The following is a 25,667-nucleotide window of genomic DNA, read 5'->3' on the forward strand; positions in this document are numbered from 1 at the left end:
GAGAGAGGGGGGAAAAGCCATATGTGTTTAAGATGTTGGAATTTGGGGATGCAGGTGAACCCATCAGTCCATCTGTTAACAGCTAGTGTGAGATTGACTGCTGGGCTTTGCTCTAATCCCAGTATTCCCATCCCTTGCAGTGTCCTTGGGAACATCCTGGGACTAGCTGGAGGCCAGGTGGCCAGTAAGAGTGGGGCTGGACCAGGATGATAATAGAGGGAGAAAAGGCGAGAAATAGACACCAGGTCCAGGGCGGAGAGGCTAGCCAAGCCCCATACTCTGTCAGCCCTCGTCCGTACTCCTTTCCCTTCCTTCTCCCACCGAACTCCGGTGTCCTCCGGGGAGAGCAGCGGGAGTCAGAGCCGGACTTCGGCTACCCGCAGCCGTGCAGAACCGAGCCCGAGTCCACCCACGTTATCAGGCCCCCTCTCGCGGCCCTGCAGCCAGCTAGAGCCACGCCGGCACCTCAGCCCGCCGCCCGCTTTGAAAGCGCCCGGAGCTTCCACTCGCGTCATGGGCTGTGTCGAGTTGCCATTCGCCAGCGCGCGTCACGTGCAGCAGCGCGCGGCGGCGATTGGTGCGGTACGAGGAGGCGGGGGCGGACCGGGGACCACAGAGCCAGAGTTGCCTCAGACCCGAGCGCCCAGCGGTGGTGAGCGGTCTGCGAGGTGGGAGGCCTGGTAGAGCAAGGCCGTGAGGGGCGGTAGTGTTGCTTATCCTGCTGCGGTGGGCGGCGGGGCCTCTGGGACACCCCGGCGAAGCGCGGCCTGTTGGGTTCGGTTGAGGCTGGGGCCGGCGGGAGGGGAGCGAGTGGGGCGGGGCCGGCGGGGGAAGCTGCGAAGCTGACCCGCCCGCCGCTGCTAGGACTCTGGATGAGAAGCCGGGGAAGAGGTGCGCGACTTGCAGCTAACGTAGCTGCGCCTGCGACTCCAACACCGTCTTAAACGTCTGGATCAGCACGTGGTGAGTGCTGGAGGGCACCTCAGTGAGGGGGACTGGTCTGGGTCTCGGGGCTGCAGGGCCGGGGCGCGAGGGGCCGCCCTCAGCCCCCACCCAGGACCCGACCTGGATCTCGAGAAGCTGAATGTCGCCATTCTCCTGTAGAAGCTCCTGATTTTTAAATGTTAGTAACTAATTAAAAGTAAATAAGTAAACACGGGGGGAACCAAACAAGTTGACGGGCCGATTCCAGACCATCAGTTTGTGACCTATGTAGACCAGATTCTCTTCCTAATTTGTGGTGTGACCTTGACCAAGTCACGTCTCTCTGGGATGGGCATTCTCAACATGGGTAATAGTGCTCATATACCTGGGGGTCAGAAAGGTCTTAGAAAATACAATGGCTTGTGGCTTTGCAAAGGGCCACAGAATATAAGCAGATGTACATGTGGCGTTAAAATGTTAATAGGGGCTGGGGGATTAGAAGAGAAAATGCCTAGAAAGGCTCCTGGGGGAGAGAGTGGGGAAATGAGAAAAAGGTGAGAAACACTGCTTTAAGGGAAGAGGTAAACAGACGTTCCTGTGATAGTTGTATATATTAAAGGATTAAAACAAACTAGCATTTATAGACTGAGAGTTGGAAGAACCTGAGAGGTCATCTAACTATTAGAAAAGTTTTGTGACACCATACACGTACACACACATAATTTTACTTGGTCTCCAAAACAAACTGCCATTCCACTTTCTATAATGAGAAAATTGAGGGTCAAAGGGTTTGGGTGATGTGCTGCAGTCAGAGCTATTAAATGGAAGAACTGGGATTTAAATCCAAGTCTCTATGGCTCCAAACCCACCTACTCATCACGTTGCCTCTCAGCCTGTGGTCCAATTATGTCCCAACCAAGAATTCTACTTTGTGACTTTTTAAAAATGAAGATTCCCAGCACCCCCCACTCCAGAAATGTGAATTCAGTATCTGGGACTGGGACCGGGAATCTGCATTTTAACAGCTTTACTAGGTGATTCCATTTTGGTTTTCCAGGGGCCTTTTGGAGAACAACTACTCTAGTAGTTGTTCTAATTTCCGACCCAGTCCCCAGTCCCCATGTCCTCATGGGATTGTACCCTAGGGATTCAAAATTCTCCTTCCAGAGCAGAGATTCCATCTCCTCTTCCAGATAGGTGACCAGCCAAGCTTTAGGAGGAAGTCCTTTGTTGGGAGAAGCCAAAGTTTATGAGATAGCACCTTGCACAGCTCTGTTTGAGAAAGTGCTGACAATTTTGCTTTTCTTTCTTTCTCTCCCTTCCTCCCCCCCCTTCTTTCCTTCCTTCCTTCCTTCCTTCCTTCCTTCCTTCCTTCTTTCCCTTCCTTTCTTTCTTCCTTCTTTCTTTCCTCCTCCCTCCCTTCCTTCCTTACCTCCCTCCCTCTCTCCCTTCCTTCCTTCCCTCCCACCCTCCCTCCCTCCCTTCCTTCTTTCCCTTCCTTCCTCCCTCCTTGCTTCCTTCCTTTTTTTGTAGAGCTTCCTTCACTGCTATTCTGACCCTCCTGAAAAACCAGGCTCAGGCATTTCTTTTAAAGTTAATATTAAACTTTAAAACACCATGAAAAAAAGTTTAAAAGCCACAATTCACTCATAATGCTACCAGTCTAACAATGTTCATGTTCCGTTTTATTGTTCTACTGTTAATTAATGATCTCCCTCTTGTTAATCATTGAACAATCATAGATTGTGCAAGTTCACAAAATTTAGAAAATTCTTCCAAGAGATAGGCTTGAACTTCACAATTCCAATTGGAAATCAGAAAATTATGCTGAAGATAAACCTTAAATCACAGTTCTCTTGAAAGCATGTCTCATTCTTCTTCCAAATTCCTCAAAATCTGAAGGTTTTTCTTTAGTTCTAAAATAAATGGTATAGTGGGAATGAAAATGTATACACTGAAATATTTCTTCTCCAGTAACTTTATCTGTTCTTTGCCATATCACTTCAACCTCACCAAAATATATGTTTAATTACTTAATTTGCTTATATATTTCCTGTTCTAAAAAATGTAAGTTGAATAATCAAAATATTTCTTTGCAATTATTAACTATCGTTTAATGCACTTTGTTGCTGAAAAGGTTTTAGTTTTCTGGCTCTTGTGGAGGCAATATGGGATAGAGAAAATAAAGTGGGTTTTGGTTTAAGGAAAACTTCATGTTCCAATCCCAATTCCAACACTTTAACCTTGGGCCATTGACTTCCTCTCTTTTTCTCACTTTGCTCATCTTTAAGATGGGGACAGTGCCACCAGGGTTTTATCTGAGACAGCATTTATAAAGCCACCAGAGTACTAAGCACAACTCTTTTTCTACTATTAGTTCTCTTTCTCCTTCACTCTTTTTAGAGCAAATTTGTGAGTTCCAATCCTGCTGTATAATATTTGAGGTCATTTTCATTTCCAAAAGAGATGCAGAGGTTTTTTCTGAGGATCTTCTATGTGTGAGGCGTAAACAAAATCCATAAAAATAATAGTGAACCACCTTTTAAATTTTTCTTTGGGAAATCTAAGGGCATAGACTATCTAGCTCTTTATCACATTTTGCTATGACCAAAATCATCCATTTGTTAATTCGGTAAACATTTATGAACACTTATTAGTGCCAGGCATCTAAATGTAGGGGATGTACCAGTGAAGAAGACAAACAACGTCCCTTATCTTACAAAAATTATATAAGAAAAGGACAATAAATGTATAAAACAAGGTAATTACAGATTGTGATAAATGCCAGGACAATAAGACTATAAAGTGTCTCAGTGTTAACATGATAAGGAACTGTGTTCCTCACTGAGTTTAATTTGTAACAGATATTGGTTAGAAAATTCTCTAAAAAGTCTCAGTTAAGATTGTGAAAGTAGATTGTGTGTCAGAAAATGGAGAACTTAAGGAAAATAAATGATCACAGTTAAAGATTACCGAGATCTGAAATACTGTACTTTTTACAATTGATGCAAGAGATGTGATTTACATTGGTTCCATAGAACTGTCAATGTTGATAGTTCTTCACCTTGACTTTAAAGAAGTTATAATGTTTTTCTTGGAAATTATTCCCTTTAATAGAAATTAACATGGGTACCTAGTTTGGTAGAAAATTGTGTCCAAAAAACATCTTCCTCTATGGTTTCTGTAAAATTTATTGATTCTTAAGCCCATGGGAATTTTAACACACACAGTGAGTATGGACTGCCCATTATAAAACAGGTGTCTAAGAAACTTTAGATATAAGTCCAGTAATTTTAGATATAATTTAGAAGTTACATATCTTTATTTTTCTAGTTGATCAAACAGTGATCAATCTGATCACAGTAAATTGAGCAAATTGGATTTTTTAAAAAACTGTGAATTTTGCAAGTGGCTAGTTACAATGATGAAAATTTTAAACTCCCTATCTACATACACTTGCATGAAAAAAATAACTTAAAAATATTAATAGGGATTCTGCTTTAGCATTTTCTCAGTTTGTTATTGATCATGTTTTCTGGGCTATGTAGTTAAGTATTTGGACATGCTTTTTTTGTCTTGGTTTAAAACCTAACATTTGTTCTCTTGGGTAATAAAGCTTTATGGTTTTAATCCATAACTTTTTGAGTAGCAGGTTCTACCACAAGACCATCACCCAGCCTCATTCTAGCTGCTATGAAAGAATACTTCCTCTCTTTGTTCTTTCTCTTGGGTGTGAATAAGCATCAGTCTTTGGATCATACTTTCCTGTCTGGATGCTGCTGTGTTTATAGCACAAGGAGTTGATCATTGCAGGTGGAGAATGGTTTGGAGAAAACCCACAAATAGTACTTGAGGGAAACAAAGGCATGCCTTTTTGATCTCTGAGTCATTTCTATTCACTACAGTTCAAGCAGCACCGTTTCTTCTGCACACTTGATCTAATAATTTGTGGCACTCTACCCTTCAAAAGGAAGGTTATCTGGCTATATAAATGAACTGAGGACTTTATTTCATCAAAAATTTTTGAATACTTGCTCTGTGCTAGACATTATAGTAGTTTAAATGGATCTGTTATTATGGATTCAGTGGCAAATTTCTGTATGTTTAAGAAGGGCCATGTGATCTTAGCTACTCATGGAAACATTTTCTCATTTAGAAACATGCCTTTGCAAAGTCAATCTTGATTATGTTACTTTTATAGCTTTATAAAGGCTAATTCTGCTCTAGGTGGAAAATGTTCTAGAGAATTTATATTTTCTCCATTTAAAAAAATCAACTGTTCTAGGAATTAAATAGCCCAGTAGTTTAATTTAGTGTTGTGACTGTGGATTTTTTTTTTTACATTTTTATTGAGTATAATTGCTTTACAATGTTGTGTTTCTGCTGTACAACAGAGTGAATCAGCTATATGTATACATGTATCCCCATATACCCTCCCTCTTGAGCCTCCCTCCCACCCTCCCTATCTCACCCCTCAGGTGGTCACAAAGCATCAAGCTGATCTCCCTGTGCTATGCAGTCGCTTCCCACTAGCTATCTGTTTTACATTTGGTAGTGTATATACGTCAATGCTTACTCTCTGTGACTGTGTTTTTATTTTATTCTATTTACAATACTGTTTCCCAAGTAGTTTTCATATAATATATATTGACTTTTAAAAATAATGTTTTCTAGGAAGAAAATAAAGGTATAAAGGTAATATATATTCGGTATCAAACTTAGAAAATATTAATAATCAGAAAATAAAATAAAATACACCCTGTTAATATTTTGATATATATTCTTCTGGTCTTTCTCTATGTACCTATTTTATTTATATATTTCTTTGATAAAAATGAGATCATACTCTGCATTCTATTCTACAGCTTGTATTTTTTAATCTAGTATTACATGGCAAATAAATATGCTTTTTTATTCACATGATTCCCATTCTTTGTAAGCAGATGTTTTATTGCTAGAATAGGGACTACTAGAATCTATTTATTAAATTATTCTGCAGGATAAATCCAGAAACCCAATCTACCAACAAAATCCACTTCTCTGCTCCTTTCCGTCCTTAATTCTGTCCCCCTTACTCCCCACTGCCCATTCTCCTACCCCCAGGAGGGTTCTGTTGGGGGAGTCTCTGAAGGAAGGTTTATCTAGTCAGTTACATACTAACGCTTAAGATCTCATCTTTTCAAACCTTTTCAGCCAATCCTTCAGAATTTTTATTTTTTACTTTATTTGCTAGAGAACCTGTTTTGTGAATGGCTGGGCTTATTCCTATTCTAAGGTTGAAATCTTTTATCCACCCTTTTTATAAACCATAACAGATTTCAACTTCCCATCAAGAGTGGAGTTGGGAGGGTTTGGAGTAATGTGGGAAAATAAAAATCATATGCTGGAATTCTTGCTCAGAATTGTAGGGGAAGGGGAGATAACTGAATAAAAATATGTTTAGGGTTGAGTAATAGACATTCAAATTAAAAATTTTTGTGTTCCAAAGAAAATAGCCTAGTTTTTAAATTCCATTTTGCCTTTTGTGTATTACTTCAAACTTTCTAGCAGTTTTGTTATATTGTTTCTAATGTACAAATATATTTGACTATTAAATATCCCTATTTAGAAATATACAATATTTTTGTCTTCATTCTCAATGTCTTTATACTCTATGAGAAATTATATATAAATGACTCAAGCCACAGATTAAGTTTATATTGGATATTACAAACAATGGTAGGACTGGGTTTTAAATTGTAGCATGAAAGTAAATACCCAAAAGTGTATATAATTGTAACCAGTGCAACTATAGAATCTTTTGAAGACAAATTTATTTCTATAAAAGTAGAACATTTAAAAATTTAGAAAATACCAATAGGCCAAACAGAAAAAAACACTTAGCATCCCACCACTGTTAATATTCCATTAGTTTACTAATCTAATTTGCCTTTCTCTTTCCTAATCTATAGTGAATTCTATTCATAATGGTCATATCAAATGACAGTTCTCCTGTGAGTGCTTTAACTCTATTTGAATTGAATATGTATACATTATCTTTTTTGAACCTGTTTTGTGAATGGATGGGCTTATTCCTATTCTAAGGTCGAAATCTTTTATCCACCCTTTTTATAAACCATAACAGATTTCAACTTCCCTTGCGTATCTATAGATATCTGGCACATCTTGTGTCTTTAGGGAAAAGTGTGAGCATACTAACTTTTTAAGTTTGTTTTAATAATATGAGTGATAACAAAATAAGAAATAATATAAGTAATAATGGAAAATATAGAAATGTGTAAAGGAAAAAAACAATCACACTCCCACTTTTGGTCAATTTCTTTCAAGTCCTTTTTCTCTACCTATTTATTTTTACAAAGTATGTGTACAGTTTTTGTATTTGACTTCCTTAATAGAAGTGTTTTACCACTTTAAATCAATTTTTAATATTTTAATATGTCCCTGATATAATGTACTGCAGCTAATGCTAGCCCCTGTCTTTCCCAGCTCCTCCATCTGAATTCTCCTGCAGGCTAGGTTCTTCCCAGATGTTGATCATCCTGACATGGATGCTTTTTAATATTCACTGTCATCATTGCTGTCATTTCTTGAACACTTCTTATGTTTCTGTACTTTATATTGGTGGCTTATCTGAACAAGCTTACTTTATCATGTCCCGGTGAATGCTATTATTGGACTGCTATGTCTTCCTTTCTTCCCCATAGCTGAGTTCATTTTCTCAGCCCCTGTAATCTCCACATTTCCTCCATTCTATAAGTCTGTTTTGCACAGGTCCTACCATGCATCTAATTTAGCCTGCCTAATTTTGTCAGTAAAAGGCTGTAAAGAATCAACTGACTCTAGTTCAGTGTTTTCTTTCCTTTGAGCAAAAGCTCATTGAAAACAAAGATGATAAGCAGGACCACAGGGGAGGTTTTCTTCTCTCTGTGACTATTTGTGTGTGGTTCCTGGTGCACATGGGAGAAGTATTCTCATTTAGATAATTTTCTTCTCTTCTATCTTATGCAAATGATTAGATATTTCAAAACAGGGAAAACACAGTTCTAATTATTTGTGGATTTTTTTTTTAAATTTTTTTTTTTAAGAATTTGCATTTCTTTTTTTTTTTTTAAAATAAATTTATTTATTTATTTTACTTATGGCTGTGTTGGGTCTTCGTTTCTGTGCGAGGGCTTTCTCTAGTTGCGGCAAGCGGGGGCCACTCTTCATCGCGGTGCGCGGGCCTCTCACTATCGCGGCCTCTCTTGTTGCGGAGCACAGGCTCTAGACGCGCAGGCTCAGCAATTGCGGCTCACGGGCCCAGTCGCTCCGTGGCATGTGGGATCTTCCCAGACCAGGGCTCGAACCCGTGTCCTCTGCATTAGCAGGCAGATTCTCAACCACTGCGCCACCAGGGAAGCCCCTATTTGTGGATTTTTAAAGTGTGAATGCCATTAATGGTCTAAATTGCTATAAAAAGATTGTAGAATAATTATGCTTTTAGCTTGTGCCTTTCAGAGTCTTGTTGTCTAATTGATTATTACTTGGATCAGTGGTAGACCTCCTAGATAGATAGACAAATCAAACTTCAAAATTCCTCACATTGGTGAAGATGGAAATAAAATTGAACTATTTTTCTTTATATTAAATTTTGGACTTAAATTTTATACTTTTTTTAAACTAACTTTTCTAGGTGACTATGACAATATAGACTAGAAGTAATATCCTTTTGTCACATAAGCGGTGAAATTTATTGGTTTCAGCAGAGTGAATCTTGTCGTATGGGCATTTGGAGAAGAGATTTTAACATATAGGAATCATTCACTTTGTGCCAGACATTGAGACCAAGGGAGCCTGGTACAGTATCCACCCTTCATTCCTAAGCCTATCCCTCAGGTCATAGTGAACAACCCTGACTCCTTTTCCACACTTCATTACTCCCTGGGTATATGCTTTCATCCTTTCTACTAGGCAATTATGTTTTTAAAGGTCAGGGCCTATTTTATTTATCCTTATATTCCCCATGACTCTCATAGTTCTTGGCATCTAGTAGCAGCTCAAATATTTATTATCTTGAATTGGACTGTTGTTCATGTGAGTCCCTAACTATCCTGGCCTCTTCCCCTCTAAACATATTCCAGTTTATCTGTCTTTTTTCAGTTATGTTCCTTGTATGTTCTGTCTTCCGACTTTGAAAAAAATATATTTGCACAAAGACACAATTTTACATGATTGAAAGTTGGAAAAATATCAAAGATGGCCTAATTTTATTATTATTGAGGATGTCAAAGTTTTCTCTTACCAGACAGTTATAACTGAAAACTGTATTATTTATTTTGTTGCTCAAATTGTTCCAGCATTTGCCATTGGGAGTTCTTTCAGTTGGCTGAAAGAACTTTGGCATAGTCCCAGCAGTTTGTGTTTTGAGCGCTTTCCTACTTTCTGGCACTGTAGGATGCTCCAGGATCATCTTGTATATTCCTTGCTCCACCCCTAAAATCAGCCATTTCTTTTTGTTTGTTTTTGTTTATTTTTTCTTTTCCATTATGATTTATTACAAGATACTGAATATAGTTCCCTGTGCTGTACAGTAGGACCTTGCTGTTTATCCATTCTATATATATAATAGTTTGCATCTGCTAGTCCCAAACTCCCAATCCATCCCTCCTGCACTCCCCTTCCCCTTGGCAACCACAAGTCTGTTTGCTATGTCTGTGAGTCTGTTTCTGTTTCATAAATAAGTTCATTTGTGTCATATTTTAGATTGCACATGTAAGTGATATCATGTGGTATTTGTCTTTCTCATTCTGACTTAACTTCACTTAATATGATAATCTCTAGGTCCATCCATGTTGCTGCAAATGGCATTATTTCATTCTTTTTTATATAAAATCAGCCATTTCAACAAGGATCCCCAGATCCTTTTATTGTAGAATGGTATTAGAAATGAGGAATTGGTCTAATCTGCTCATCATTGAAACTGGGGTGTCACTGCCTTTAGGCCCTGTCAGTGTTAGAAAGTAAATGTATGTATATTAACCTGTGTATGTATACACATCTGTGTTATTTCTACTATTACTCATCAGTTCCTAAGTTAAGCTAAACAGGAGTTCCCACTGATGTCTCAGACTCTAGTTCAGAACTACATGGTTCATTTTAGCCTCTTCCCCTTACTTATCTGTAAACTCCCATTCCAACAGTGAGAAATCTAGCTTCTACCACTCCCCATCTTTTTACTTATTTTATCAGTCGCAGTGTACAAGTACAGCAGTATCAGAATTGTTAACCAGTACCTCCTTGAGAAACAACATTACCAACTACAGTATAGTGTTTATATACAGTTCCTTTTGTTTTGTCCTACAGTCTCCAGTCATTTCCAAAGATACTTAGATCCGTTTCTCCCCATCCCCTCCAGTGGGGTTATGTCATACGTTTGTAATACAATTAAATTCTTTTGTCATAGTCTGCATTCCATGCTGATATTCCCCCCGTCCACCCTCTTAGTTGAGTTTTTTTAAATTTTCATTTTAAAATATTACATTAGAGTTGATTCCTTGTGCTATAAAGTTCCGTGGGTTTTGACAAGTGGATAACATCATGTACCCATCACTGTAGTGCTAGACAAAATAGTTTAATGGCCCTAAAAAATTGTGCTTTACCTAGCCACTCCTCTGCCCTTTCCAGACCACTTACAAAAACTGATCTGTTTTCTATCTTTTCTAGAAAGTCATATAAATGAAGTCATACAAGATGTAGGCTTCTCAGACTGGATTCTTTCACTTGGCATAATGCATTTAGGATTTATCCATGATTTATCCATGTTGTTGCGTAGATTAATGGCTCTTTCTGTTTGATCACAGAATGGTGTTCGTAGCATGACTGTAACATCTTGGTTGTTTCCAGGTATTGGCAATTGGTAACTACGAATAGATCTTTTGCCCATTTTTTTTTTTATTTCAGTAGAAACTAAAAAATAGAATATCAAGGTTTAATTTTTAATTTCAAAGCAAAGTTCAGACAATACAGAAGTGTATAAAGGAAATAAAATAGGATAAATGCTCCCTTTTTGCTCCAAACCTAAATCTTTTAAAATAACTGGTGTTAACAAATTGACACATATGCTGCAGGTTTTTCCCCTGTGCTTCTAGTAACACAAATGCATTTTTTCTATAATTTTGAAATTTTTTACATATAAACCTAACTAGACTAAAATTATTACTCTGCAACTTGCTTTTATTTTTTATCACTTATCACTGTATTATCACTGTATTATAGTCAGTGTTCCAGGTCAGTACATTTAAATCTAACTTGTTCCAGCTGGTTTTTATTCCATAAGAAATATATGCTATAATTTGCTCAACCATTTCTTACTCAGAAGTATTCAAATTAATACCAGTTTCTTGTCTACAAGAAAAATACTACAGTAACCACACTTTTATACACACTGATGGCCTTTTGGTTTTTTTCTTAAATAAAAATACACTATATGGATATCTATAATTTTATAATTTACCAATATATAAACAGAAGAAAAGCAGTAGGCTTCTTGGGAATGGTAATCATATTCTATCCTGAAACCTATCCTTCTTGTCAGTCTTGCTCTCACTCTCACTCCTGCCCTCTCTCCTCACCATTTCCCTCTCTCATTTTGCCTATTAAAAAAAATTGGGTTGTTTTCTTATTCAGCCTTAAAAGTTTCTTTGTATATGCTGGAAACATGTCCTTTGTCAGTATGCGATTTGCAGATATTTTCTTCCGGTATGTCTTTCCTCCCTTCCTTCCTCCCTCCCTCCCTCCCTCCCTCCCTCCCTTCCTTCCTTCCTTCCTTCCCTTTTTTCTTTTCTTCCTTCCTTCCTTCCTTTCTTCTTCTTTCTTTCTTTCTTATTTATTTATTATTTTTGGCTGTGTTGGGTCTTTGTTTCTGCGCGCAGGCTTTCTCTAGTTGTGGCGAGTGTGGGCTACTCTTCGTTGTGGTGTGCGGGCTTCTTATTGTGGTGGCTTCTCATTGCGGAGCATGGGCTCTAGGCGTGTGGGCTTCAGTAGTTGTGGCTCATGGACTCAGTAGTTGTGGCTCGTGGGCTCTAGAGCACAGGCTCAGTAGTTCTGGCACACGGGCTTAGTTGCTCCATGGCATGCGGGACCTTCCTGGACAAGGGCTTGAACCCGTGTCCCCTTCATTGGCAGGTGGATTCTTAACCACTGTGCCACCAGGGAAGCCCCCAGTATGTCTTTTCATTTTCCTAACAGTGTCTTTCACAAAGCAAAGGGTTTTGATTTTAATTAAATCCAACTTAAAATTTTTTCTTTTATGAATTTTGCTTTTGGTATTGTACTTAAAAACTCATCGCCAAACCCAAAGTCATGCAGATGTTCCCCTACATTTTCTTCTAGAAATTTTATAGTTTCTGCATTTTACATTTAGGTCTGTGATCCGTTTCAAGTTAATTTTTGTGTAAGATGTGAGGTTCAATTTGTTGCATATGGACTTCCAATGTGTAGCATCATTTGTTGAAAAGACTGTTCTTTATCCATTGAATTGCTTTTGCACCTTTGTCAAAAAATTGACAGTATTTTTGTAGGTCTGTTTCCATACTCTCTATTCTATTCCATTGACTGATGTGTCTATTCTTACCCTGTGTTTATTATTGTAACAGTGAGTCTTGAAATTGGGTAATATAAATCCTTCAACTTTTGTTCTTCTTTCCCAGAATTGAATTAGTTATTCTAGTACCTTTACCTTTTCATAAAATTTTAGAATATGCCTATGTATGTCTATTAAAAACCTGGCTGGAATTTCAGTAGGGATTTCATTAGGCCACAGAAAATTGACATCTTTACTGTGTTGAGTCTTCCAGGGCAAGAACACAAAATATCTCCTCTATTTATTTAGATTTTCTTTCTTTCATCAGTGCTTTCTAGTTTTCTATGCTCAAATCCTGTACATATTTTGTTAGATTTACACCTAAGGACTTCATTTTGGGGGATGTTATTATAAATGTATTATTTTTAAAAATTCAAATTCTGAGTATTCGTTGCTGGTATATAGAAAAGCAGTTGACTTTCGTGTATTGACTATGTACCTTTTGACCTTGCTAAACTCATTCATTATGTACAGGAGTTATTTGGTAGATACTTTGGGGTTTTCTGCATAGATAGTTATGTTGTCTGTGATTAAAGCAGTTTTGCATATTTCTTCCTTTCTAGTCTGTATACCTTTCATTTCTTTATTTGAATACACTAGCTAGGACTTTTAGTATGAGGTTGAATTAGAAGTAGTGAGAAAGGACATCCTTGCCTTGTTCCTGATCTTAGGGGGAAAACTTAACATCTTGCTATTGAGGATAATGTTAGCTGTGATTTTAAAAAAATAATCTTTATTAGGTTAGTGAAGTTCCCTTCTATTCTTAGTTTTTTGAGAGTTTTTATCATGAATGGATGTTGAACTGTTTCTGCTCATGTATTAATATGATCACATGATTTTTCTTGTTCAGTGTATTAAAATGATGAATTACATTGATTAATTTACATATGTTAAACCAACCTTGCGATTTTGGTATGAACACCCATGTGATCATGATGTATTACCCTTTTTATATATTGCTGGATTCAGTTGACTAATATATTTACATCTAAATTCATGAAAGATACTCTTTTATAGTTTTCTTTTTTGTAATACCGTTGACCCTTGAACAACCGGGGTTTGAACTGTGTGGATCCACTTATACACAGATTTTTTTCAATAAATACATACTACAGTACTGAACGAACCCTGGTTGGCTGACTCTGCAGATGTGGAACTGTGGATACCAAGGGCTGATTGTAAAGTTATACAAGCGGATTTTCAACTGCGTGGGGGGTCAACATCCCTAACCCCAACACTGTTCATGGGTCAACTGTATATTTTAGTTTTGGAATAGGTTAATGCTGGCCTTATAAAATGAGTAGGGAAGTGCTCTCCCATGTTTTCTGGAAGAGACTGTAAATGTGGTATTATTTCTTCCTTAAATATGCAGTAAAATTCACCAGTGAAACCATCTAAGCCTTGTGTTCTTTTTTGTGTGTGTGTGGGGGTGAAGGTTTTCTACTAACTTAATTTCTTTTTTAGATATAGGGCTATTTATATTATCTATATTTCCTTAAGTAAGTTTCAGTAGTTTGTGCCCTTCAAGGACTGGTTCATTTTATCCAGATTATAAAATTTATGGGCACAGACTTGTTTGTAGTATTCCGTTATTATCTTTTCATGTCTTTGGTTTTAGTAGTGATGATACCTGTTTTATTCCTGATATTGTTAATTTGTAGTCTCCTCTTTTTTTTCTTGGTTACTTTGATTAGAGGTTTATCATCTCATTCCTTTTACTTTAGGTTTAATTCATTTTTCTTTATCTAGTTTCCTAAGTTGAAAGCTTAGGTTATTGATTTTAGAACTTTCTTCTTTTCTAAAATATATAATACTAAACATTTGTCTCTAAGCACTATGTTAGCTGCATGCCATAAATTTTGATGTATTTTTAAAAGTTATTTTTAATTGTAGTAAAATATACATAATATAAAATTTACCATCTTAACCATTTTAAGTGGTTAAATGATATTAAATATATTCATGCTGTGCAAGTTAAATTGTATTTTCATTTTTATTTTGTTTAAAATATTTTCAAATTTATCTTGAGACTTCTTAGCCCATATATAATTTAGAAGTATGTTGTTTAATTTGCAAATATTTGGGGCTTCCCTGGTGGCGCGTTAAGAATCCGCCTGCCAATGTGGGGGACATGGGTTCGAGCCCTGGTCCAGGAAGATCCCACATGCTGCGGAACAGCTAAGCCCATGTGCCACAACTACTGAGCCTGCGCTCTAGAGCCCAGTGCTCTGCAACAAGAGAAGCCACTGCAATGAGAAGCCCAGGCACCTCAATGAATAGTAGCCCCTGCTCGCCTGTTACTAGAGAAAGCCTGTGTGCAGCAACGAAGACCCAACACAGCCAAAAATATATAAAAAATTGATTTCCAAATATTTTGAATTGTCTAGCTATCTTCTATTACTGATTTCTAGTTTTATTTTGGTATGCTTTGAGAACGTACTTTGTAAGGTTTCTGTTCTATTTGTTAAATTATGTTTTATGTACCAGAATGTTGATGAATGTTCTGTGTGTGCTCCTGTTGTTAGATGGAATGCTCTATAAATATCAGTTGTATCAAGTTGATTGATAGTACTGTTCAGGTCGTCTATATTCTAACTGATTTTCTGCCTACCTGTTCTATCAATTACTTGGAAAAGGGTGTTGAAGCCTCCAGTTGTAAATACAGTCATCCCACGTATCCACAGTGGATTGGTTCCAGTATCTGCCCCCCCCCGCCCCCAGATTCCAAAATCCATGGATGCTCAAGTCCCTTATATAAAGTGGTGTTGTGTCTGCATATAACCTATGCATATCCTCCCATATACTTTAAAACATCTTTAGATTACTTACAATACCTAATACATTGTAAATGCTATGTAAATGGTTGTAAATACAAGCTGAAGTCTATGTAAGTAGTTACAGGTATGTAGCAAATTCAAGTTTTGCTTTTTGGAGCTTTCTGGAATTTTTTTTCCAAATATTTTCCATCCATGGTTGGTTGAATCCATGAATAGGGAACCTGTGGGTATAGAGGGCTAACTGTAGGCAATTTGTCTATTTCTCCTTTCAGTTTTATCAGTTTTTGCTTCATGTTTATAAAGTTTATGCTATCAGTTCTCAAATTTGGGCATATTATCAATTTTGAGTCAATTTTTGTTTGTGGTATGAGAGGTCATTAGAGGTTCCTGTTTTTTGCATAGGGATATTCAGTTGTTTCAGCACACTTTGTTGAAAAGAGCATACTTTTTTCTACTTCACTGCCTTTATATCTTTGTCAAAAATCGGTTGTCCAGTAGGTGTGGGTATATTTCTGGACTTTATTTTTTCTTGTTGCATTGCTCCATTTATCTGGCTTTATGCTACTACCTCACTGTTTTTATTGCTGTTGGAAGTATTAGACTGAAAACTTTTCTTGTTCAAGTTGTTTTGGCTACTGTATTTCCATAAGTTGTGTAATTGGCTTGTCAATTTCTGCAAAAAAACCTCATGAAATTTTGGTTGAGATTGTGATGGATCTATAGGTCATTATGGGGAGAACTGATATCTTAGTCTTCTGAACTACTAACACAGTAGATCTTGCCCCTTTTTAAGGTCCTCTTTATTTTTTCTCAGTAGTGTTTTACAGTTTTCAGTATACAACCTTTTCACATCTTTTGTTAGATGTAGCCCTAAATATTTCATTCTTTTTGATGCTATTGTAAATGTGCTTTCTAATTTTAATTTTATTATTTATGATTTATATAAAAATATGATTAATTTTTGTATGTTAATCATGTAACCTTGTTAAGTTGGCTTATTTCTAGTAGGTTTTTTGTGGATTGCATCAGATTACATAGTTAATGTGTCATCTCTGAATAAACATAATTTTGCCTCCATACTGTATTGTGTAAAAGTGGTAAGAGTGGACATGCTTTTCTCAGTGGGGTAAATACGTTGAACTGAATGAAATTTCAACATATCAAAAACTTGTGAGCTGCCTAAAGCACTGCTGAAAGAGGATGCAAGGCTGCTTCAGTATTTGAAAATCAGTATAACTGACCATATTAACAGGTTAAAGGGACAAAAGTCACACAATTATATCAGTCAGTGCAGGAAAAGCATTTGACACAATTCAACACTGACTTATTAAAAACTCTCAGAAAGTTAAGAATAGAGGGGAACTGCCTCAACTTGAAAAAGAGCATCTTTTTCTTAGAGACCTTATAGAAGTAGAATTTATATTTAGTTTAAACTTACAGAAATACAGTTGTTTTTGTATATCAATCTTGTATCCTGACAACTTGCTGAACTTGTTTATTAGTTCTAATAGTTTTTTTTTTTTTAGTGGATTCCTTAAACTCTTCTAAACATCACATTATCTGCAGATTGAAATTCTTTTATTTCTTCCTTTGCAATATGGAAGACTTTTATTTCTTTTTCTTGCATTATTGCTCTGACTGGAACCCCCATTACAGTGTTGAACAGAAGTGATAAGAGTGTATGTCTGTCTGGTTCTGGATCTTAGGGGAAAGCCGTTTGTATTCCACCATTACTTATGATGTTAGTTGTGGGTTTTTCATAGGTGCCCTTTGTCAGTATGAGGAAATTCCCTTGTAATGCTAGTTTATTGAGTGTTTTTATCTTGAGAGGATGTTGGTTTTTGTCAAATGCTTTTTGTGTCTGTTGAGATGATCATGTCGTTTTTGTCTTTTATTCCACTGATATGAGGTATTTTGTTGATTTTGAATGTTACACCAACCTCATGTTCCTGAGATAAATTCCATTTTATCATGGTGTATATACTTTTCTGTATGTTGTTGGATTTGGTTTGTTGCTAATATATTTTGAGGATTTTTTTCCTCCATATTCATAAGAGATACTGGTCTATAATTTTCTTGTGATGTTTTTCTCATTTTAGTATCAGTGTAATTCTGTACTCATAGAATGAATTGTGACATGTTCCTCCTCTTCTATTTTTTGAGGAGCTTGTAAAGGATTGGTGTTAATTCTTTAATGTTTGGTAGAACTCACCAGTAAAACCGTCTAGACTTGGTGCTTTTTTTGTGGCAAATTTTTGGAATAATAAGTTTCTTTACTTGATATAGGTCTATTCAGATTTTCTATTTTTTCTTTGTTTTAATTACTTTTTTATTGAGGTAACATTGGCTTATAGCATTATATAAGCTTCATGTGTGCAATAATATACTTCTGCTTCTCTATACATTACAGCTCACCAAAAATTTAGTTTCCATCTGTCACCACATAGTTGATCCCCTTTACCCATTTCACCCCCCTGCCACAACACACCTTCCTCTCTGGTAACCACTACGCTCACTATATCTATGTTTGGTTTAGTTTATTCAACTTCTTAAAATTTGTTTTTTATATTCCACATGAGTGAAATTATATGATATTTGTCTTTATTCATCTGACATATTTCACTTAGGATAATACTCTCAAGGTCCATCCATGTTGAAAGAAATGGCAAGATTTCTTTCTTTTTTTATGGCTGAGTAGTGTGTATTCTAGTATATATACATCTATTTGTCTGTCTACACCTTCTTTCTCCATTCATCACAAGATGGGCAATTAGGTTGTATTCATATCATGGCTATTGTACATAATGCCACAATGATCACAGGGGTCCGTGTATCTTTTAGAGCAAGTGTTTTTGCATTCTTTGGATAAATACCCAAAAGAGGGATAGCTGGATCTTATCGTAGTTCTATTAATTTTTTGAGGAATCTCCATACTGTATGGAGATTCCCTAGTGGCTACACCAATTTACATTCCCACCAATAGTGTATGAGTGTTCCCTTTTCTCCACATTCTTGCTAAAACTTGTTATTTCTTGCCTTTTTGATAATAGCTTGTTAATTTTAACAAGCATGAGTTAGTATCTCATTGTGGTTTTGATTTGCATTACTCTAATAAGTAGTGCTGTTAACGTCTTTTCAAGTGCCGGTTGGCATTCTGTATGTCTTCTTTTGGAAGCTCCTTTGCCCACTTTTAAATAAGGTCATTTGGTTTTTTTGTTGTCAAGTTGTATGAATTCTTTATATATTTTGGATATCAATCCCTTATTGGATATATGATTTACAGATATCTTCTCCCATTCAGTAGGTTGTCTTTTCGTTCTGTTGACATTTTCCTTTGCTGTGCAGAAGCTTTTTAGTTTGATGGAGTCCTGTTAATTTTTGCTTTAGTTTCTCTTGCCTGAGGAGACATTATCTAGAAAGATAATAAGATCAGTGTCAAAGAGCATACAACCTATGTTTTCTTCCAGGAGTTTTATGGTTTCAAATCTTACATTCAAGTCTTTAATCTACTTTGAGTTGATTTTTGTGTATGATGTGAGATAGTGGTCTAGTTTCATTTTTCTTTTTTTGCATGTGATTGGCCAGTTTTCCCATCACCATTTATTGAAAAGACTAGGCTTTCTCCATTGTATTTTCTTTGCTCCTTTGTCATACATTAGTTGTCCATATATGTGTGGGTTTATTTCTTGCTCTCAGTTCTGTTCCATAGATCTATGCAACTTTTTCTGCCAATACCATGCTGTTTTGTTACTATGGCTTTGTAATATTTGAAATCGGGGTGTGTGATACCTCCAGCTTTGTTTGTTTTTTTTTCCATCAGGATTATTTTGGCTATTCAGGGGTCTTTTGTGGTTCCATATAAATCTTAGAAGTTTTTGTTATGTTTCTGTGAAAAATGTCCTTGGAATTTTTGATAGGGATTACTTCAAACCTGAGATTGCTTTAGGACATTTGAGCAATGTTAATTCTTCCAATCTGTGAGCACAGAGTATATTTCCATTTATTTATCTCTTCTTCAGTATCTTTCAACAGTGTGTTATAGTTTTCAATGTACAGATCTTTCACCTCCTTGGTTAAATTTATTCCTAGATATTTTATTCTTTTTGTTGTGATTGTAAGTGGGGTTATTTTCTTAATTTCTCTTTCTGTTAGCTCAATGTTAGTGTGTTAAAAACAGCACAAATTTGTGTATGTTGATTTTGTATTCTGCAACATTGCTGTGTTTATTACTTCTAATAGTTTTGTGGTGGTGTCTTTAGGGTTTTTAACATATATAATCATACCATCCACAAATAGTAACAGTTTTTTATTTCTTTTTCTTATCTAATTGCTCTACCTCGGACTTCCAATGCTATGTTGAATAAGAGTGGCAAGAGTGGGCATCTTTGTCTTATTCCTAATTTTATTTTTTTATTTTAATTTTTAAAATTTTTAAAATTTTTATTTGTTTTTGGCTGCATTAGATCTTCATTGCTGCGCATGGGCTTTCTCTATTTGTGGCGAGCAGAGGCTACTCTTTGTTGCAAGTGTGTAGGCTTCTCATTGCGGTGGCTTCTCTTTTTGCAGAGCACAGGCTCTAGGCACACGGGCTTCAGTAGTTGCAGCACACAGGCTCGGTAGTTGTGGCACACTGTCCCTAGAGTGCGTGGGCTTCAGTAGTTGGTGGCGCGCAGGCTCAGTAGTTGTGGCGCGTGGGCTCAGTAGTTGCGGTGCGCGGGCTTTAGGGTGCGCAGTCTCAGTAGTTGTGGTGCGTGGGCTCAGTAGTTGTGGCTAACAGGCTCTAGAGCGCTGGCTCAGTAGTTGTGGCGCACGGGTGTAGTTGCTCTGTGGCATGTGGGATCTTCCTGGACCAGGGATCGAACCCGTGTCCCCTGCATTGGCAGGCAGATTCTTAACCACTGCACCACTGGAGAAGTCCTTATTCCTAATTTTAATGAGATAGTTTTCAGTTTTTCACCAATGAGGGTGATGTTAGCTGTGCTTTTGTCATATATGGCCTTTATTATGTTGAGGTATGTTCTATACTCACTTTATTGAGTTTTTATCACAAATGGGTGTTAGAATCTTGTCAAATGCTTTTTCCACATGTATTCAGATGATCTTATGTTTTTATGCTTCATTTTGTTAATGTGATGTATCATTGTGATTGGTTTGAGGATGTTGAACCATCCTTGCCTCCCTGGAATAAATCCCACTTGATCATGGTGTGTGATCCTTTGAATATATTGTTGTATTTAGTTTGCCAATGTTTAGTTGAGGATTTTTGCATCTGTGTTTATCAGAGATATTGGCTGTAATTTTCTTTTTTGTGTGTTGTCTTCATTTGGTTTTGGTATCAGAGTGACATTGGCTTTATGAAATGAGTTAGAAAGCATTCCTTCTTCTTCATTTTTCTGAAGACTTTGATAAGGATAGATATTAAATCTTCTTTGAATGTTTGGTAGAATTCACCTGTGAAGCTCTCTGGTCCTGGACTTTTGTTTGGGGGGAAGTTTTTATATTACTGTTTCAATCTCTGTCTTTATGATTCAGTTTTGGAAGGTTATGTTATTCTAAGAATTTGTCTGTTTCTTCTAGGTTGTCCAATTTGTTGCTACATAGCTGTTCATAAGATTCTCTTATAATTCTTTGTATTTTTGTGGTATCTGGTTTGCTCTATTTCCAGTGCTTTCTAGTACATTCTTTATTTCATGTGTTGAGTTCTTCAGCTCCAGAGTTTGGTTCTTTTTTAGAGTTTCAGTCTCTTTGATAAAGTGTTCTTTCTGTTCATTAATTTTATTCCTGAGCTAATTGAACTTGAGCCTTTCTGAGTTTTCTTGTAGCTTGTGGAATTTCTTCATGACAGCTATTTTGAATTCTCTATTAGATCATAATACTCCACAATTTTAAGGTTGGTTTTTGGGGAATTGTCATTTTCTTTTTGTGATACAGTGTTACTGTGGTTCTTTAGGATGCCTGATGAGTTGTTCCTCTGCTGGTGCATTTGAAGTAGCAAATACTTTTCCACGGGATTCTAATAACTCAACAAGTAAGAAATTAGAGGATTTTTTTTGTTTTCCAGTAGGTGGCACTATAGCACAAGTTTTTCTTTATCTTAGCTGAGCTGCCACTGGTTATATTTAAGAGTTGGCACTTTCCACTCTCTGCTTGTGTCAGAGGTATTGCCCCATACCCTTATTATCGCTTCTTGTGCCTTCAGGGTCAGTGGCATCGCCTCCTGGGGCACAGGGATGATGGGCTCTTCTGCTGCGTCCAGAATTCCCTGAATCACAGGCTTCACCACCAAGGGTGGGGATGGAGAGTTGGGGTCATGCAGGCACCTCTGCTTGTGTCTGGTATTGTAAGGTTCGCAGGCTCCACCACTGTGGGCAGTAGGCCAGAGTTGTGGGCGCCTCAGTGACTTGGGGGATGGGGTCCTGGGCCCTAGTACTGCTGCTGCCCAGTTACCAGTGGCCATGGGCGCCACTCCTGCTGGGAGGTCAGAGTCACGTATACCACCTCCTCTGCTGCTACCTGGTTTTCTGGGGCTGTGGGCTTAGCTGTTGTGGCTGGAGCGCTAGGATTGCAGGCTCTGTCTCTATTGTTCCCTCAGTTGTGCCTCTGTGTGTTACAGTCCACCCACCTTTTGGTGTACAGGTGCGTGGTATTCTTCAGCATCCTGTTGTGTTGAGTAGAGGGGCCCTAGTTGAGTTGTCTCATTTCACCATGCTGCTGACATCACTCTCCCAGATTTTCTGTTTCTTCTCAAAGGTATTCTTGGTAGTTTGTGTCTTTCTAGGAACTTTTTAAATCTTTCTTACCTATTTGTTGGCATACTTTTCTTCATAGTATTCTCTTATAATCCTTTTTATTTCTGGTTATAATGTTCCCTCTTTATTATTATAATTTGAGTCTTCTCTTTTTTGCGGTTGCAGGGGGAAGTCCAGCTAAAAGTCTGTCAATTTTGTTGATTTTTTAAAGAACCAACTTTTGGGTTTGTTGATTTTTCTGCATGACTTTTCTCTATCTTTTTTTTCCATTCTAATCTTTTGCATTTCCTACCTTCTGCTTGCTTTGGGTTCATCTTGCTCTTCTTTTTTCCAGTTACTTAAGGTGGAAGGTTATTGAGTTGAATTCTTTCTCTTTCTAATATAGTGTTTGCAGCTATAAATTTCTCTTTAGCACTGCTATGTATCAGCATAGCTGTGTATCATAAGGCTTGATTTTTTTTTTGTTTTTTTCATTCATCCCAAAGTGCTTTATGTTTTTTATTGTGTTTTCCTCTTTGACCCATTGGTTATTTAAGCATATGATGCTTAACTTTTATATAGTTGTCATTTTCCCACATTTTCTTTTGTTATTGATTTCAAATTTAATTTCATTGTGGTCAAAGAACATACTTTGCATGATTTAATTCTTTTTTAGTTTATTGAGGTTTGTTTTGTCACCTAGCACATGGTCTGTCATGGAGAATGTTTCATGTGCATTTGAGAAGAATGTGTATTCTGTTCTTTTCCGATCTAGAGTATTCTGTAGATATCTGCTACGACAAGGTAGTTTATGGTATTCTTCAATAAATTAGCTCTTTTTTGTTGATCTTCTGCCTTGCTTTCAACCCATTCTTATAAGAGAGGTATTGAAGTCTCCAACTATTTTTGTTGAATTGTTTATTTCTCCCTTCAGGTTTTCAGTTTTACTTCATGTATTTTGGGGCTCTCTTTTTAAGTGCAAGCATACTTATAGTCACTATATCTTACTGATGAATCGATCCTCTTATCATTGTAAAATATCTTTCTTTTGTCTCTAGGAACAATTTTTGCCTTACAGAATTTTGTGTGATATTAGTATAGCCGTCTCAGTTCTATTTTGGTTATTGCTTGCACGGTCTATATTTTTCTATCTTTTATTTTTCAGCCTGTTTGTGTCATTGAATCTAACTTGTCTTTTGTAGATAACATATAGTTGGATTTATTTTTTTGAATGGAATCCAATTTATGCCTTTTTGTTTTATGTTTTTTGGGTCCATGTTTTTAAGACTAATTTTTTTAGATCAGTTTTAAGTTCACAACAAAATTGTGAAGGTACAGAGAGAGGAAGGTACAGAGATTTCCCATATATCCCCTGCCCCAACAGATGCATCTCTCATTATCAACATCACTCACCAGAATGGTACATTTATTATAATCAGTGAACCTACATTGATACATCATAGTCAGCCATAGTTTCCCTTAGGGTTCATTCTTGATGTACATTTTATGGATTTGGACAAATGTATAATGACATAGTCATCGTTAGAACATCATACAGAGTATTTTCACTGCCCTAAAAATCCTCTTGCTCTGTCTATTCATCCCTCCTTATCTCTTTGTCTCCCCCATCCCCAGCAACCACTGATCTTTTTGTCTTCATAGTTTTGCTTTTTCCAGAATGTCATATAGTTGGAATCATATAGTATGTAGCGTTTTCAGATTGACTTCTTTCACTTACTGATAATACATTTAAGATTCCTTCATGTCTTTTCATAGTTTGACAGCTCATTTCTTTTTAGTGCTGAATAATATTCCATTATCTGGATGTACTGCAACTTGTTTATTCATTCACTTATTGAAGGGCATCTTGATGCTTCCAAGTATTATAAATCTGTTATAAACATTTGTGTGCAGGTTTTTGTGTGGACATAGTTTTCAACTCCTTTGGGAAAATACCAAGGAGCATAATTGCTGGATTATATAGTAAGAGTATGTTTAGTTTTGTAAGAAACCACCAAACTCTTTCAAAGTGGCCGTACCATTTCACATTTCCACTAGTAATGTACAAGAGTTCCTATTGCTCCACATTCTCACCAGCATTTGGTGTTATCAGTGTTCCAGGTTTTAGCCATTCTAATAGGTGTGTAATGGTATCTCACTGTTGTATTAATTTGCATTTCTCTGATGACATATGATGTGGAGCTCCTTTTCATATGATTATTTGTCATGTATTTTCTTTGGTGAGGTCTCTGTTAAGGTCTTTGGCCTGGTTTTTACTCAGGTTGTTTGTTCTCTTATTGTTGAATTTTAAGAGTTGTTTGGGGCTTCCCTGGTGGTGCAGTGGTTGAGAATCCGCCTGCCAGTGCAGGGGACACAGGTTCGAGCCCTGGTCTGGGAAGATCCCACATGCCGCCGAGCAACTGGGCCCGTGAGCCACAACTATTGAGCCTGCGCGTCTGGAGCCTGTGCTCCGCAACAAGAGAGGCCGTGACAGTGAGAGGCCCGCGCACAGCGATGAAGAGTGGCCCCCGCTCGCCACAACTAGAGAAAGCCCTCACACAGAAACAAAGACCCAACACAGCCATAAATAAATAAATAAATAAATTTATTAAAAAAAAAAAAGAAATGCAAATTCTTAAAAAAAAAAAAGAAAAAAGAGTTGTTTGTATGTTTTGAATAACAGTCCATTACCAGATGTCTCTTGTGCAAATGTTTTTTCCCAGTCTGTGGTTTGTCTTCTCTTTCTCTTGACTTTGTCTTTCACAGAGCAGAAGTTTTTAATTTTAATTAAGTCCAACTTATTAGTCATTTCTTTTATGGATTTTGTCTTTGGTGTTGTATCTCAAAAGGCATCACTGTTCCCAAGGTTTTCTCCTATATTATCTTATAGAAGTTTTATAGTTTTGTGTTTTACATTTTGGCCTATCATTGATTTTGAGTTAATTTTTGTGATGAGTCTAAGGTCTATGTCTAGATTAATGTTTTTTTCTTATGGACGTCCTGTTGTTCCAGCACCATTTGTTGAAGAGACTGTATAGCTTTGCTCCTTTGTCAAAGATCAGTTGACTTTATTTATGTGGGTCTATTTCTGAGTTCTCTGTTTGGTCCATTGATCTGTTCTTTTGGCCAGTACCACATTGTCTTGATTACTGTAGCTTTATAGTAAGTCTTGAAGTCAGGTAGTGTCAGTACTCCAGCTTTGTTCTTCTCATTCAGTATTGTGTTGGCTATTCTACATCTTTTGCCTTTCCATATAAACTTTAGAATCAGTTTGTTGATGTCCGTAAAATAACTTGTTGGGATTTTTTTGGCTGAGATTGCATTGAATCTATAGATCAAGTTGGGAAGAACTGACATCTTGAAATATTGCATCTTCCTGTCCATGAACATGGACTATTTTTCCATTTACTTAGATCTTCTTTGATTTTGTTCATTAGTGTTTTGTAGTTTTCCTCATGTAGGTCTTATATATATTTTTAGGTGGCTCATTTTCTAAATCCATTCTGCCAATCTCTGACTTTTGATTGGGGTATGTAATCCATTTACACTTAGTGTAATTACTGATAAATTAGAATTTACACCTGTCTTTTTCTTGTTTTTATATGTCTTGCAGCTTTT

The 25,667-nt window shown here is 36.9% G+C and overlaps 1 protein-coding gene across 2 annotated transcripts in view; it reads left to right on the forward strand.

Annotated features, from left to right (window-relative positions):
• The first annotated feature begins 646 nt into the window (after positions 1–646).
• PTPDC1 (protein tyrosine phosphatase domain containing 1) overlaps positions 647–25,667 on the forward strand; it is an 88,025-nt gene continuing 63,004 nt past the window's right edge. Inside the window, exons 1-2 of one of the 2 annotated variants that reach the window (XM_036856862.1) lie at positions 647–668; positions 865–963. The gene's annotated coding sequence lies outside the window, so the exon portion shown is untranslated. Of the gene's footprint in view, positions 669–793; positions 964–25,667 lie in introns of those variants that run through there. The other variant, XM_036856861.1, reaches the window with a different exon arrangement.

Source organism: Balaenoptera musculus, chromosome 6 (assembly GCF_009873245.2).
Source record: "Balaenoptera musculus isolate JJ_BM4_2016_0621 chromosome 6, mBalMus1.pri.v3, whole genome shotgun sequence".
Taxonomy (NCBI): Eukaryota; Metazoa; Chordata; class Mammalia; order Artiodactyla; family Balaenopteridae; genus Balaenoptera; species Balaenoptera musculus.